Source organism: Gymnogyps californianus, chromosome 5 (assembly GCF_018139145.2).
Source record: "Gymnogyps californianus isolate 813 chromosome 5, ASM1813914v2, whole genome shotgun sequence".
In the NCBI taxonomy this organism is placed as follows: domain Eukaryota; kingdom Metazoa; phylum Chordata; class Aves; order Accipitriformes; family Cathartidae; genus Gymnogyps; species Gymnogyps californianus.
In genome coordinates, this window is record NC_059475.1 from 16,272,037 (window position 1) to 16,288,756 (window position 16,720).

The following is a 16,720-nucleotide window of genomic DNA, read 5'->3' on the forward strand; positions in this document are numbered from 1 at the left end:
TTGCAAGTAATGTGTTTAGGGAAGTTGCTTGCACCTAATGCATCAAGATGAGAAAAGGGCTTTTCCACCTTTCTGGAAAATTGTGCACCTTAATCTGAAGCACAGGGCATTCAAGGAAGAGGTCACAATGGGAAGCTGCCTCTTTCTCCTCATTGAGGTTATATTGCAAGTTAAATATAAAAATATTTCAAGCTCTGATTGAAAAATAAATAATAATTTTTAAAAAAATAATCACGAACTTTGATTTTGGCACCTTCTAATTACTCAACTAGCTCTGTTTTCAAATAATCTTTCACTTTTCCTGCCCGGGAAGCAGTTTCTTGTGCTCTCCTATGACATTCATTTGCACATAGTTCATACCCTAAGCAGGCCTGTGGCAGCACACAATTGTCACAAATCATTCAAGAATTAGAAACAGAGTGGGTGAAAATAACCCCTCTGGGGTGAATGCTATTTTCCATCCTTGCCGGCTAACAGAATATCTAGCTTGAACAGAAGTCCCGGCTTTCTCCTCTGTTCTTTGACTTCACCCCCAGCCCCCTCTCCCCCATCTCTTTGTTTTCTGTAGCTGACTGTATTCACCTTACTTACTACCCACAAGTCTATGAATTGCTTTTTTCAAACAAGTTAGCATTATAGACCACTCTTTATTTTTAAAGACCTTATTTCTAAATAGATTTTTGTATGTAACTGTTTGCCCAAGCTCTTCTTTAAGCAAAGGGCATGATACAGAAAGGACATGGAACAGCAGTCTGTCTCACATTCAGGAGAGAAAATACAACTCATCCAGACGTTCCCAGAGAGAAATTACATTCTTGGAATCAATGCATGTCCAATGTCAGTTCATTTCACGCATTTTCCCTTAATTTTTTATGCAGTTTTGTGCCTATTATACGGCAATACTTGCTAGGGAAGATTTCCAAAAGTGATTAGTGATTTCTGGTGATTCACAGTTAATGAGTCTCCAAACCAAAATCTCCTTAAGGACCAGATTTTCATAAGCTGGCAGTCTGATCCTGTTAAAATATCTGATAAGAAATTTTAGTGTTGAGGACTTCAGAGTCTCATGACAAAATATTGAAGTCACTAGAAAGGGTAGTGGAAAAGTTCTTACCCTTCTCTAACCCAGAGTGGCCATTTCTAGAAGAATTGATGTAGCAGAGTTGCACAAAGAAGAACAAAACTCTGAGAGCCTACACAAATCTACAGCACTGCTCTCCCATCCTTTACACACCCACACCTCCCACCACCACATTTGCTCTGTGTTGGGACTCACTGCACTGCAAGGTTAAAAGGAAGAGCATGGCTGAGAGACTGAGCTGGAATTTCACGACCGGATGGCTTTGAACTCTGCAAACACAAGTTCTGGGGGACTGTATCTTGGCCAACAGACACAGTATCCTAACAACAGCTCAGCACTCAGAATCTGACAGTCGTATCCATCCCTGTGGAAGTCTAGATATTAAGACATGTTTTGAACGATATCCCCTAATTTTGCCCCAATCTAAGACCTCAATACTGGTAGCTGTGTAGTCAAAGTTAAAACAACATACTTGAGAAATACAGGCTCTAACTTTTGAGCCTCACAATCACCTTGTCTATGGAACAGAAGTAGTATCTACTTGTTTTGCCTTACAAAACAGTTGCAGAGATTGATACCTATATTAATATTTCAACAGCACTTTCAAGGCATAAACAGTTCCACACTGTTAAATGCTATGCAATATTTCAGGTTCTTTGTAGTGCAGGTAGATGCATAATATTCAAACAAAGCTATTTCAAATGAAGGATATTTTCTTTATTGTTGGAGGATAGAATTCAGAAACAAAGTTGATTCTTCAACCACAGTTCACGTCATACCTGCATGTGCACTTGAATAAGCTAAAGAAATGCAAATACACCACGGATGATACAGCCAGAATGCAGCAAACAATAAAAGATGAGAGGATCCTATTATCCCACAAGATGTTGAGTGTCCTGCAGGACGCAAGCTAAACACGGTTGCATAATATTGTTAGCAAATCTCTTAAAATATTGTAAATTCCTTTCATCTTATGCATAGAACAATTTTCCTCTAGGTTCAGGCTATGACTTACCTTGTGGTCCTTTTCTAATCTTTCCATCTTTCTTTTAACCTTGACTGCACGAGAGGTTGTTTTTAGGAGTGTTTGCTTGTTGCTTATGCAATATACCTCACAGTAGGTGTTTAAAGTTCTCCTTCTCTCAGTAGTGCTGAGCCTTTTACAACCCCAACTAAAAGGGGTTAACAGAGAGAGGTACTTAGTGCAGCTCCCCAGCACCAGATGAGATGGTAGGTCTCACAGTAGCTACCTGCAAAGGGCTGTTGGGAGCCCGTTTGAACTGCTGGAGCAAGACAACAATGCTGTGCAATCAGCCCTGCAGCACTACCCCTGGAAATCCTCTCTCTGCAAGAACTTCACAGCTGCTAACATTGAACTGGCTTATGGGAGGGGTGGTTGCTACGCATAACTGATAGCTAGGTTAGTATCACAGGTGTTACATGTGACTCATCAATTTAGCCTTAAAAACATAACAATGAGGACAATTTTTTTTTAGTCGCTCTCCTGCATAAAAGCACAGAGTTTTTGCATGTCTGTAGGTACGCACTAGTGTAGCTAGACTGAGTACAGTAGGAGAAAATATTTTACCAGGGAAAGAAAGGATGATACAACCCTCTCCTTTAAATCAGGATAGTGCTGTCAGCAAAGGGAGTGGGAACATGCACTAACTGTCCTATACTACATGCCATGATAGGTGCTCATGGGATGGCAGGTGCCCTCATGAGTTTCGGTTGTAGCTGTGCTATCTCTTCCTGAGGTTTTCTATGGTCACAGTATGCCTTGTAATGACTGGAAGTCCTGGACAGGCACATGATTTGCCACAGTATTTCAGAGTTACCTTCATGGACGATAAAAGAACTAACTAGAGCTTCTGTGCCAAGCCCAAAGTGATTCTTTTTTATGTAGGCAAGCTCAAACTCTGGAAGGCATCTTTGAAATGTAAAGTGCTGCCTAAGTTTAAAAGAGTTACTAGAACATCCTAGAAAATAGGAAACCTAACTAATGTTATCAAGCTCCACAGCAAAAGGATATTTTCCTTGTTTTTCACGTATGGGAGCAATACTTTCTTAAGGCAAAGATACAGACAGTATTCAAAGAGTTTAAGAAGACACCCTAGGATATTTACAACAGACTAAGGTGCTCACTATTGAGAAAAAAACACCTTTCCTTAAATGTCATATATGTACTTGCCCACAAAACAGTGGAATCTCACCACGAACAAAATGAGCCATTTCCCATGAGATGTAAGGAAAAAAGAAGAAGAAAAAAATTTATTGGGGAAGCAAAGTGCATGACCACCTGAACAGGAGACTCGCACAGTGGCCACCTTGTAGCTCCAGTTGTTTACTGCTGGCACATTTAAGAGTCGAGCCACAGAAACATAGGCATAAACACTCTCCTCTTCAGAGAGTCAGTAGAACCGATGTTGACAGAAGAGGGTGATGAAATGCCAGATATCACCACAATAGCCCCTTCATTCACTGGCATGGTAAATTTGGAAACACAGCAGAGAAGGCATCTGTAGGTAGGAGACTATAGCAAATATACATCTGGTACCTGGGAACGAGTGAAGCAGAACTCCACAAAGGGAAATTAGTAGTAGTAAAAGCTGAGGCAAGAATTTGCACTGCAGAGGGCTTGTGTTCAGTTTTTTGAATATGAATCAGAGTGGGTCTTGTGCAACAACACTGCATAAGAGATCAGCCTGCATTCAGAGAGTAGAAGCAAACCTCCTGTCCATGGCATGGTTACTCTACAGGGCAAAATACCTGGAAGCCCACACTGCATCCCAAGTGAGTGGTGATGAGGCAGGTGATCCTCTTGGCTGGCCCCGAGTCTGTCCTCCTGGTAAAGCCTCCTTCCAGAGAATGGTGTCCCCAGCATGATGCCTCTCTGCCTGGGAGGAGCAGCCCTGGCAGACCTGGAAGAGAGGAGAGGGGCTGTGGCTAGCAGAAGGAAAGGCAACACAGGACAGGAGCCAAGGACTAGGAAGAGCCCTTCCTCTCCTTGCTTATGAGAGGAAAAGCCCTGGAAACACAGTGCTGCGGAAAGAGTCACAAGAGGGATTTGAGGCTGCAGAGATGCCATGACACTGAGGCCATTTCTGTAAGGCCTCTGGTCCCCGCAAGCAGCCTCTGTCTTCCTCTGGGTGGCAGGTCCCTCCCATTCACGGGGTTCTTCTTAATCCAAGGCTACCTCTAGTAATGGTAGCTACCCTGGCAGGGCTGTGCATAAGAGAGGAGAACGGGCCCCTTTGCCAGTTCTGCATGCTACAGCCAGGCATCCCCACAGTCCTTGAGACAGGTATTAGATACCTAATTGTCCTGGTTTCGGCTGGGACAGAGTTAATTTTCTTCTTAGTAGCTGCTACAGTGCTGTGTTTTGGATTTAGTGTGAGAATGATGTTGATAACACTCCGATGTTTTAGTGGTTGCTAAGTAGCGCTTATCTTAAGCCAAGGACTTTCCAGTTTCCCGTGCTCTGCCAGTAAGCAGGTGTGCAAGAAGCTGGGAGGGAGCATAGCCGGGGCAGCTGACTTGAACTAGCCAAAGGGGTATTCCATACCATGGAACGTCATGCCCAGTATATAAACAGGGGCGAGTTGGCCGGGCGGCGAGGATCGTGGCTTGGGAACTAACTGGGCATCGGTCAGCGGGTGGTGAGCAATTGCATTGTGCATCACTGGTGGGTTTTTTGTTTGGTTGGTTGGTTGGGTTTTTTTTCCCTTCCTCCCCCTCCTTTTTGTTATATTCCTTTTCATTACTATTATTATATATTTCATTATTACTATTGTTAGTATTATATTTTACTTTAGTTATTAAACTGTTCTTATCTCAACCCACAAGTTTTACTTTTTTTTCCCCCTCTTTCCTCCTCCTCACCCCACTGGGAGGGGGAAGGGGGAAGCAGCTGCGTGGTGCTTAGTTGCTGGCTAGGGTTAAACCACGACACTAATATATAAGCATGTATTTATATTTAACATATTTCTATGTGTAATTTAGCATATTATAGTTTTTATATATATTATATAATAGTATGATGCATGATGTATTATTGTATCTATATTATAAATATTATGTAGGACATTGTATGTAATATATAATATATACCATATAGTATTGTAATAGAGTACAGTATAACTAATACACATGCAAATATATATGTGTGTCTATTTATATTTATATATTGATCTTATTCTACACATATATATACACAAAAGATTGATTCTCTTTATTCCACCATCGGTGACACACATCTTCATATATACTTAGGATTTTATTATTGAGTGGAAATTTGCAGCCACTCTACCACAGCAAGTGAGTTTTGAAACTATTCAACTGCTTGTGGGACTAGCACTGGGGAAGAATCCTGTATTTTGTGGCATTACCATGAATATATGGATTACCTTTCCTAGGGCAAGAGATCCTGTGTTGTGAGAAACATAACACCTTACTAAGAACTTGCTCTTGAAAAAAACAGTCAGCACTCACTGCGTCCAATACCCTCAATCTTGTTGATCTGAGCCAAGACAGACTATATGACAAAGGCTATTTTTGAAGTTGCCTCCAAAAAGCTACCAGCACAGTTTTATAGGTTATTTTGTCACTAATTTGGATATCTAAAATGGCTCGTAGCCAGTCAAAACCTAGTATTGGCAAAGATTGTTGTCAGTGGAGATTTTGTATGAGCGAGGATGCTCCCATCCTGAGCATTATCCTTGCCCAAATCAAGCTGAGCAATAGACTCTGCCTAACTGGGGAATGAAAACTTTCTTTGCTTTCCAAAATATTTTATCATTTGCTTTAATAGTTGTTGGAGTTTCTTAATGTTTTATAACAACAGACTAAAGTGATGGGACCAAACAATTTAGGTATTTGATATTTAGGTTTTGTAGAGCAAAGGCACAAAATGTCTTAATATTTTGTAACATATTTAGGCTATCTAGGAGCTTAACAGGGCTTTTCTGCTACACACTGCACAATGGTAAGGAAAGAACTGTGGCCATAATGCTTTAAAAGCACAAACTGGTAGCTATGGCTTAAGCTAAGTGAACACTATGGGAGGAAAAGTGTCTACAACACACTGCTAGTCATAATCTGGAAAACAAAAAAGTTAATTAAAAAACGTTTTCACTGAATAATGTGAAATTGTCTAAAATGAAGCAGTCATTGAAATGCCTGGGGTTTAACACCTCATTTTCAGCCACCTTGGTCAGAAGCCTGGCTTTTCAGGGACTACATCATCTGTGACATCCACCCACATAAACTGCAGTGAAAACAGGAAATCCTGAGCTCAATATTTAGTGGCACCAAAGGGATCCCAGGGCTTCCAGTTTTTCAGAGTGATGAGTTATTTTGAGTGTCTCAGTTCTGAGGTGCTCAGCTTAACTATCAGAGGGTAAACACTCAGCTGCTCCCAGAGTTTAAAGCTCTTTGGAACATCTCTCACGGAGTGGTCAGAAACTGAGGTTTCAAAAATCCATGGTCAAATATGAAAATGGTTGGTCTGTGGCTCCAAAGAGGAATTCTATCACAATTACTTTTGCTACAGTATTGCTTTGGGAGAGAAATTGGATTAAGGACCCCACCATCGCAGGCCCTGCAGACCCAAACTGCTCACCTCCGGGGGCTGATGCCTTCTGGATCTTCCCCTTAGTCCTACATAGGAGCTGCCAACATCCTATTGACCGACACACCCTACCAGCTATTGGTGAGTGCACATGGAAGATGTGCATGTAGATTTCACACCTTGTCCAAGGGTGGTTATGTAGCCAGCCTACCCACATTTTAAACTGCTAAAGATTTGACAGCTGCTTATTTTAATTTGTCTTGAAGCAGAAGCATTATTGTCTGAACACAAACGTGATCTGGAACACACTCCAAATATCTTGGCTTAAAAACTACAGGGAGAAAAATCAGCCTTGTATGTTAGGTTAGGGAGTTCTGTATTCACGACAAAGCCTTGCTGTGTATTTCAGGTGTTTCCTTGTGGAGTTTTGCACTCAATACTTCCACACATTGGAGTGTTTCCTCTTGCAAAAAAATAAGCAAGCAGGGCATGCTCTTTCTAATGGAGCTGGAGACCACCGAGCACCCTCTGCCTGCTTCATACTTGTAACAATTTCATTCCTTGGGTGCTGGTGTGCAGCTGAGGTTGGTGAATCAAACTCCACTGAGGGTGGGTCCTGAAAGGCTACAGAAATATGTCTCCTGCTCTATGAAAGGCTTCTAGCACCACTCTAAAAGTAGGTTTGAGTAAGGCTGTGCTCCTTATAAGCATAAGCATGTGAATTAAGCCACCTTTGGGCAAGTCACAGTGCAGAAGCTGTAACAAAAAGGGAAAAAAATAGAGTCTTGCTCCCCCACAAAGAGTCCCAGGACTCATGTAGCCTACAGCTAAATTTGAGTCAAAGGAATACCTAAGTTAGCAACTTTAAGAGAGACAGAGAGATAATGCGTGTGTGTGCACATGTGTATGCATGCAAGAGAGTAAAACCTGTCAACCAATTATCTTTGTGGTTTCACATTTCCAAAATCAAAATGTGAGGCTTGGTCAGAGATACCTACCTACCTTCATCTGGCTGCACTTGATCCTAACCATGAGCACGTGTGTGATTTTTTTATTCAGTTTGGAAGGAGAAAAATAAAAATTACTTCTAAACCATAGGAAGCCTCAGGACTAAGCTGATTTTGCAAGTCTTTGGGTTTTCCTAGTTGGATTCTGCCTAGCTCTAGTCAGGAATTCCCATTTGTCAAGAAATTGCATAAGAAATGCCTTTTCTCTTCCCACGAGGAAGGACTGGCAGCAAGTTAGAGAGGAAGGAAGTGTGATTTTCTCAGGAGATAAAATAGCATCCAGAACAAAGGTGGTGAGGTGAGATCCTGAAAATCCTAACACATGACACTACCACCACTCACTGCTACAACTCTCCTTTTCAGTTTAGAACAGAAAGTGTGCAGAGTCCAAAAAAAGTTAACTACTGCCTAACAGAAAAAGACTGAAAAACTTAGCAATAATGGGCAATTAAAGTTCCCTGGTTTCATTTGTCATGTGTTAGTTTATGTTCCAGTCTATGAGATGTTACATGACTTTCTCAGTTTCTTTAATTCTAGAGCATTTGACAGAACTGACAGCATAAAAATGTGTGGCATCATCTGAAAATGAGATTAATAATTATATTGAATTTATGCAGCAAAAGCATGAGCATATGAAAACAGGAGTCTAGGACTCATGGCACATTTGAATATTTAGTGCTTGTTAGCTTACAAAAGAAGGAAAACATCTGCAAATTTCTAAATGCTTAGCTATCTGTGATGGATAGGACAAAAGTGAACAAGCTTAAAATGTAGCAAAGATGATTTAGGTTAGGCTTTAGGAAGAAAAAAATACAGATAAAATGTGGTGAAGCACTGGGATAAATTTCCTGCAGAATTTCTACAATATTCACCATTGGAGGTCCTTAATAACAGTCACTATAGCTATCTTTCAGCAACGATCAAAGACTGTGTTTGGGACAGGGGAATGACATTTGGAGGTCCCTACCAAATGTATGTTTCCGTAGTCCCTCGAAGAGACGGAAGACTTACTTTCAACACTTAACAGTTCTTTCTGCAGTGTCCCATATACCTAGCTGCAGAAGTCTTGGGGCCCTTTTAGATCAGGAATCTATATATGCTAAGATAAGAATTTCCCATTGAGCTGTTGCTGAGCAATATGAAACATTTCTTACTCCCACCATACTGTCTCCATATAGTTCTCACTACCAGCCAGACTAGGGAGCTAGCAAGGAAGCTTGCAAAATAAATTCACCTCTCTTCTGTGACAATGTTCCTATTAAATCACAAGTTTTAATCTATCCTAGATGAAACTGGAAAACTTGCCTGTGACCTACAAAGAACCATTCAAACCTTTGCCTGGTGACCAGCTGGCTGGCCATGTGGTCACAGAGAAATACTGTACATACCACACTTCCAGTTCTGATGCAGTCTTGCTTATCCCAGTAACTACCTTGTCAAAGCACATGGCTGCCTGCTAGGACTAACATTTGAGAGATCTGCTTCTAATTTATTTATTGCAATGTCAACACCGAATAACTTAAGCATATTTTCCACAGATGACTGCACATTTTTTTTAACACGCTGTTTCATGTCTGCGTGCCACTAAGCATTCCAAGATTTTTTTGCAAGTTGTCGTATATTTTTTTGGCATTACATAACCATTTCATCCATGAGCTGCTAGTGGACTTTTTATCTGATTCTGGAGCAAGCTTTGTCTATCTGCAAGCCTACTTCTTCTATTTGTCTCAGCTAAGAAACATGAATTTGAATAATCTTGTGAGTGAACCAGTATGTTTGCTGATGTGAGCTTCTGTATCAATTGTCTTATCATCTCACTGAAAGAAGACAGACTGCCAAGATGGTAATCTCTCCCTTCACAGAGAAGAGCTTGGTGGTAACATCTGATTGTGCACTCATATACTTATATCACACCTATAAAAGCAGAACTGGATTTTTCCCCTTGCAAAAAAATTTCAGTTTCATAAACATCGCTCAAAGGATCTCAAAACATCTTACATTATTTCTTAATGAAATATTGCAGAGGTTGCTTTTTTACAGAGTCCTAGCTTTTGCTCACTTCCACAGCATTATCTGGTTTCTAGTATCATGTGCCTACATTTAGTCATTTGATCAGTCATACAGATTCAATATTTCTTTCAAAAATTCAGCAGAATTGCTTGCACATTCAAAATCAGTCATTTGTTTGAATCAGGGTCCATATCTCTAAGAAAGCCTGGAAAATCAGTCTTGACAGATAATAAAGTGGTTATAAAGCTAAGTATTTTAAAGCAGCTTTCATTTAACCCACACTTTGGCTGAGCTGCAGCAAAAAGATTTGTCTCTATTGTTAAACGTTTTGGTGACACATGGACTAAGTTTTAAACGAAGAGTGGTTAAACTACGGTTTTCAGATTAAAATAAAAACTAGGCAAAGCTTTGTGATTCAAGTCACAGATAGGCAAATGTTGGCAGCTTCATGCAGGTGTAAGTTTTCAGAGACGAACCTCAAGCAGATGAACTACTGTAAAAGAAAGTTGGTAAAGTATTTGAAGAGATGCCTTGTGAATGGAAATCACGGGGTTTTATGCAGGTATAGCAAAAATGCACAGGGCTCTCGGTATATTTGAATTACTGATGCTTTGTAGAAAACCAACTCAGGGGTTGCCAGCACTGATCTGAAACTCTTCTGAGCCTAGCTTGTTCCTGCAAGATATACAGCATTTACCAGTCATAGACTTCCTGAAAAATTACTAGACCTGGGATTTTTTTTATTATTCTCCCCGCCTGCTCCTCTACCTCCTCCTCCTCCCCTTCAAAAAAACCCCAGAAAAACCCCAACCCCAACATACTAGATCTCACTAGAGTCATAACATACTTTTCTGGAAGCTCCACAGCACTAATAGCTCCATCATTTCTCCTTTGGAGACAAAGATGTGTGGTGAGAGTGTTCTCATCTCCCATTTCAGTCTTGGCAAACCCTGGGTTCGCCTATGAGAGAAGCAGCAAACCTCACGCTGCTCAGAGGCCCTGCTCATACAGACTAAGACAACAACTGCTTAGCTCCTGTGCTTTATTGGTTCAACAGGACCAGGAGGGTTATGATGTAGTGATTTAAATATTTTTGTAATTAAAACCAAAACTTACCAGAATAGATCAGTAGAAAGAGAGGGTGCCACTTCTGTAGAAAATTCCCTGATGCTTCAACAGATGTAGTTCAAACAAAATGCCGTCTTCCTCTGCCTTTCATCCAGAGGTTCAGGGAAGGGTACAATTTCCTGAATTTCCCTGCAAAAGGACAGGGATTAAGAATCACTTTTTAAATACTTCTGTTAGCAGTTGCAAAGGGAGAGGCTGGCAAATCTTCTCTGAGTGTGATCTGTTTCTGTTCTCCCATCTAGCTTGAGTCAGGATTGTTAAATGATTCTGAGCAGTATCAAAGGAGAAGAGCACCCGTCTGCAGTGTGCTGCTTCTACTAACTCACTCTGAACGTGTGATCTGGAATGAGTTATGAATGGTGTGTCATGTAGACCACTATTTCCTAGAAAACAAACTCTGAAGTTACTGAAGCTTGACTTGCAAAAGCTGTGCTGCTTCCACTGCCACCACCCACTTTTCTTGTTGTCTATGGTCCAAGAGTGGTGTCTCTCTTATCAAAGACTTAGCCAAGGTCTCCCTTTCCAGGTCCCCACTCCAGACATACATTGGGCTGGACACTGGGCAGACATAAACTGGCAGGCAGTCCCAAGCCCCAAAGATTTTACTATCTCAATAAAAAAAAAAGTAGACAAAGGATGGTGCAAAAGATGCAGGCAGACATGCCTGAAGACTAAGAATGTGTCAATGGTGCAGGCTAGAAAAGAGCCTCAGTCATCTGATTTCTGTCCCGGTGCTTTCATCACCAGCCTTCACTGCCCATCTGCATTGAAGCCTGGCAATTCCAGGTGCTGTATCAATGAATTCTAGTGTGTTACTGGGCTTATTTGTTTAAAACAAAGCATAAAAAAGGTTTCTTATCTCCAAGACCAGAACTATCTCAGAAATGCAAGGTAAAGTGCTGTTTTAAAAACTGATTCCCAGAAGTAAACAGCCACACCTGTGTATTTAATACTGTCTGGTCCAATTCTCAGACCTTTTTTCTGAGTGAGCCTAGCCTCCTAATCCTCATGTATTAGGAGGTTTATTTGTGTTTTTAAGGCTGTTGGACTTTTGCTTTCTTTCCATGCTGAGTGGAAAGATACTGGCTTATTATTCATGAGAGGCTAGGTCTGATTCTGTTACCCTGCTCCTTTTACAGCTATGCAAAGCAGATGTGAAACACTACTATTCTGAATTAATTGGCACTTCATATTCACACTGCACTGGCAAAAATGGCTAGGTTAGACATCGGGCAGTAGAGAAGCAGGGAGAAGCAGGCCTTTGAGATAGATAGATAGATAGATAGATAGATAGAAAGAAAGATAGATAGAAAGATAGATTTAATCAGAGGCAATATAAATTAGATCATGAAATTCTCCACTTACGGGCATGACGTCTTTTAGACCCTTTCAAAATAACCTTATTAAAATACATTTGCTATTGACAGAAATTATGCAGGAATGTAATTTCTTCTCTCTCCAGAATGAAGACATTTTCATGTAACTTATATTTTAATCAAAATATCCCCTTTTAAAATCTCCCCTCTGCCTTCTCTTACAGTTTCTGTGGTTTTGGACAATCTGAGATTTTTCTTTGTTGGTATTAGAGCCAGAAAAAAGCAATGGCAGCAGCATCTCTAGTGAAATAGGAATCATTCACATGTGTCAAAGCAGATAAAAGAGTTTTGATCACTTCAAACACTTTACCTAGGTATTTTCTTTAATTATAGAAAATTTTAGCTGCCATTATGTAACTCAACAGCACGTGACATCACTTCATAAAATCCTCACTCCTTTCCCCCAGCCCATTCAGATCCTAGGAAGAAGAGAAATTCTGTTGTAAAATGTAAGGAGAAAGAAGATTAAGAACCACTAAATAATACAAGAGCAATCCATTGGTTTGATTAGTGTTCAGGCCATTATTAGTGAAATAAAAAGAGACAGCCTTATTTTCAAAGATGTTAGAACATGTACGAGTCCCATAGTCTTCACTAGATTTTACCAGCATTGCTCATCTCTGGACTTGACAAGCTATCATGTTAGGCATGATGGCTGATCTCTGTTTGCCTCTGATGGTGGGCCAGAGAGCGCTCTTTTTTTCAACCCCTTTGGCATGAATGAATGCTGGTCTCCTTAGAAAAACATACTCACTGAATTTGGTGCTATTGGATTTTGCTTATAGCTTGCTAGATCTTATATCAAATAGTTAACAAAGAAAAATATTCAGAAGAAAAAAGGGGTAGGGGTAATATAAATTGGGGATCACAAACATAAATCTATGCCAGTGATATATTACGCATTCATTTGCGGCAAGCTGCTAAATTTCTGTGTCCCAAGCAGCTGCAGGTGATAAATCTATCAGAGATGGGTGCCAGTGAACAAATTGTTTGGCCTGATTCTCAGACATTTCTGCACTTCTTTGGATCAGCCAAGGGACTGGGGAACTGTAATGGGACCTTTATTAAAAGGCTGCTCTCCATTGTCTTCTCCTTTCAGTCTGTGCAGACTTTCTTCTAAAACAAAAAACAAGAGCCTTTCAATATTAAAGCATGGAATGACTAAGGAGCATTTTTACTTCCCAAATATAAAATAGGTTTTAGGATTAGATAGTAATTCAACAGAGGAAAAAAAAAATAAATTGGAGAAGAAATACTGGGATTCTTCCTGTCAATACCATTGCTCAGACATGGTTTTATGAAATCTTGAAAGCAGACCCACACTTCCAAAGCTGCAGAGCATTCAAGAATGTGCCCATCCCTGGGAAAGGGCTCTGGATGTTGTTAAATACAGATAGAAGGAAGCAAATGCTTCACATTCATTTAGCAGGTGCTTCCTGCTCTGCTGAACTGGGACATAAAGGTTCTCAATTCCCCTCTGAAGCCAAGGTGTGCACACACAAGGGCTTACAGCAGGAGAGATCATGGGTGTGATGTTCTCTACTGATAACACTGCTGGCATGTACCACTGCAGAGAACTTAAATGTCCTGTCAGAATTGGTTATTTCTTCCCTTTAATACAGCAAAACATCACTTTTCAAGATACTTGCTGTGCAAGGTCAGCCTGAAGGTTGTCCTAAGCAGGAAAAACTCACTCAGGAGAGATATTCATATACACCAAGAGGAGACTTGCATTTTGAGTTAGCATAAAGAAAGGGGCCTTCTTCACAGACCCCTAAAATTCAAAATGGTTTTATTCCCCTCTCTGCTTCTTATCTGTGAGTGCTACCTGACTTAACGAAGTGTCAGCATTTCCTTCTGCAGCTTGAATTCTGAGGGCTCTACGACTCTATGGTAAAAATCTGCTCCAGGCTGAAATAGAGCAGACATGCTGAGGCTGCTAGGAACACTTTCCTGAGTTCTTGGTGCAAGATGCCTTTTGTTTCTCATTTTACTCATACTCAGACAAGTAGGGTATTAACCTCTACTTAATTAAGCTCTGAGTGTTAACAATATCATACACAAACTGACTTTGACCACTTAAAAGACTCTTCAATTTACTTTTCAGGGAGACTGTTGATATACTAAAGTCAGTAACATTAAAATGAAAGCATATAGAATGTGTACACATTTATCTAGGATCACAAAGCACATGACAAACACCAGCTGGTATTTTTTTAAACTATTTTACAGATGGAGAAACTGTGCATGGAGAAATTTCCCTGTTTAACAGGAGAATCTGATAAGAAGATACTCTCAGTCCTGCTTCTCAATTTCCCTGACTTCCAGATTGTTTATCTTCCAGACAACTATTTATATTAGGCACTGCTTTTAGCACATATCAGCCCGTATAGTAGATGATCACATAACAATGCTATGATAGCCTGAAGCATTTAGGGGAAGGTACTGGGTTTTTTTAAATCTGTGACAATGGCTAGGTTCTGATCTCTTTGGCAACAAAGTTGGAATTGAAAAGCAGAAGAGCCTGTTTGCTTCTGTATCCTTCCAAGCTCATTTGCTCTTACTGGCCAAACACTGGCACAGGCTGCCCAGAGAGGCTGTGGGACCTCCAACCTTGGAGATATTCAGATCTGGACCAGACAAGACCCTGAGCAACCTGGTCCAGCTTTGAAGTTGTACCAAACAACCTCCAGAGGGCCCTTCCAACCTAAACAGTTCTGCGATTTTATTCTCTGCTAGTTTCTCTGTATTCTATTAAATGGTTCACCTCAAACTGTGGCAAATCCTTGCTTTTGACTTTGTTTGCTAATACAGAAGGTCAAGCATAATTCTGCACCAGGTCTACCCAGGAAGGCAGACAGGAGGAACTTCTTGATTGCAGGAGAGCATTGGTAGCTTGAAGCATAGGTTATTTTTAACTGGACTATTCCTTTGGCACCAATTTCTTTTAGATTATTGCACTGCATTTACTGGTAACAGACAATTAGAAGAAACTAGTTCTTTTTAACCCCTATTTTGGCTACACTGCTGAAAAAGGGACATTATGAATAACAGGACACTATAAGAATATTTGAATAATATTTTAATTACCACAGTTGCTCATGCTCATGAAGACAGTGAAATAATATCTTATGCGATGTCTCTTGTCAAGGTGACACACAAGACAAACAGGAAGATAACAGATGTAGGGAGTGAAATGGAAAGAGGTATTACCATTACTGTACCACTCCAACACACAAAGAGACTTCTTAGATATATGCAAACTACTTAATTGATTAAAGAAGGATTGAGCAGAGGAACTGTAGTTACAAGAGTTGTGAATTTTGGCCTGACTGTACCCCTCAATTATCCTGGAATACAACCAAGACATCTCCTTTAGGCTGAGGAAAGCCTGAGAAAAGCTGAGAGAGTTGGAGTTGTTTAGCCTGGAGAAGAGAAGGCTCTGGGGAGACCTTTTTGCCGCCTTTCAATACTTAAAGGGGGCTTATAAGAAAGATGGGGACAGACTTTTTAGTAGGGCCTGTAGTGATAGGACAGGGGGTAATAGTTTTAAACTGAAAGAGGGCAGATTCAGACTAGATATAAGGAAGAAATGTTTTACGATGAGGGTGGTGAAACACTGGAACAGGTTGCCCAGAGAGGTGGTAGATGCCCCACCCCTGGAAACATTCAAGGTCACGTTGGACGGGGCTCTGAGGAACCTGATCTAGTTGAAGATGTCCCTGCTTATTGCAGGGGGATTGGACTAGATGACCTTTAAAGGCCCTTCCAACCCAAACTATTCTATGATTCTATGAAAAGCAGGAACTGAAGCAGAAGAGGCAAATAGTCCTAAGATAAACACTCACTGACTTTGGGGGCTGCTACCACCTTCACTGTGACTTGATTAACCAAATTGTAATCCAACAGCCTTAAAAAAGATTCATCTAGTTCTGGTACAAGTCTTACACTGTAATGAGAATCTCTTCAAGAAAACCTTGTCTGATAAAATCCAATAGATCTGTCTCCTTTTAGATCAGCTGACAGGCTTACCTGAAACCTCTTTCTTCTCCTCCCTGTCCCCCACCCCCAAAAGATCTGGAGAAGGGAACTGAGAATAGAGATGTTTACTCTAAAGAGGTCAGTTTGATATGTGACTGTTCCTCAACCTGTTCCCAGGACTTGGCAAGAAAGTCTGACGATGCCAAGCAGGACTCTGCTCCTTGCTGTAGAGCCCACCAGAGACTGCCATTAGTATTTACTAGCACTTTACAGAGATCTGAGATACCACAACTGTCACTAAGCTGGGAGCAGGAGGCAGCCACCATACCACTGACACAATGCTGTGAAAAGACTCTTGCATGACAATTGTCCTAGAAGGTGTGCCCTCTTTAAGATCAGGAAGTAACAGAAGATCAAGTTCAGGAAAGTAGAATTTCAATATGTCCTTAACCTTAAATCCCACAGAAAGCTCTGAGATTTAAATGCTCGCTTAAATTTGCGCTCACACTAAAACGCTATCTGTATAAGAATGGATGTTAACATGTACTTATATACTGCTCTCCCTCCA

General features: G+C 40.7%; 1 protein-coding gene across 5 annotated transcripts in view; it reads left to right on the top strand.

The window, feature by feature from the left end:
* The window catches only part of KCNC1 (potassium voltage-gated channel subfamily C member 1), a 131,792-nt gene that overhangs the window by 79,047 nt on the left and 36,025 nt on the right, over positions 1 to 16,720 (top strand). The window lies entirely within an intron of this gene.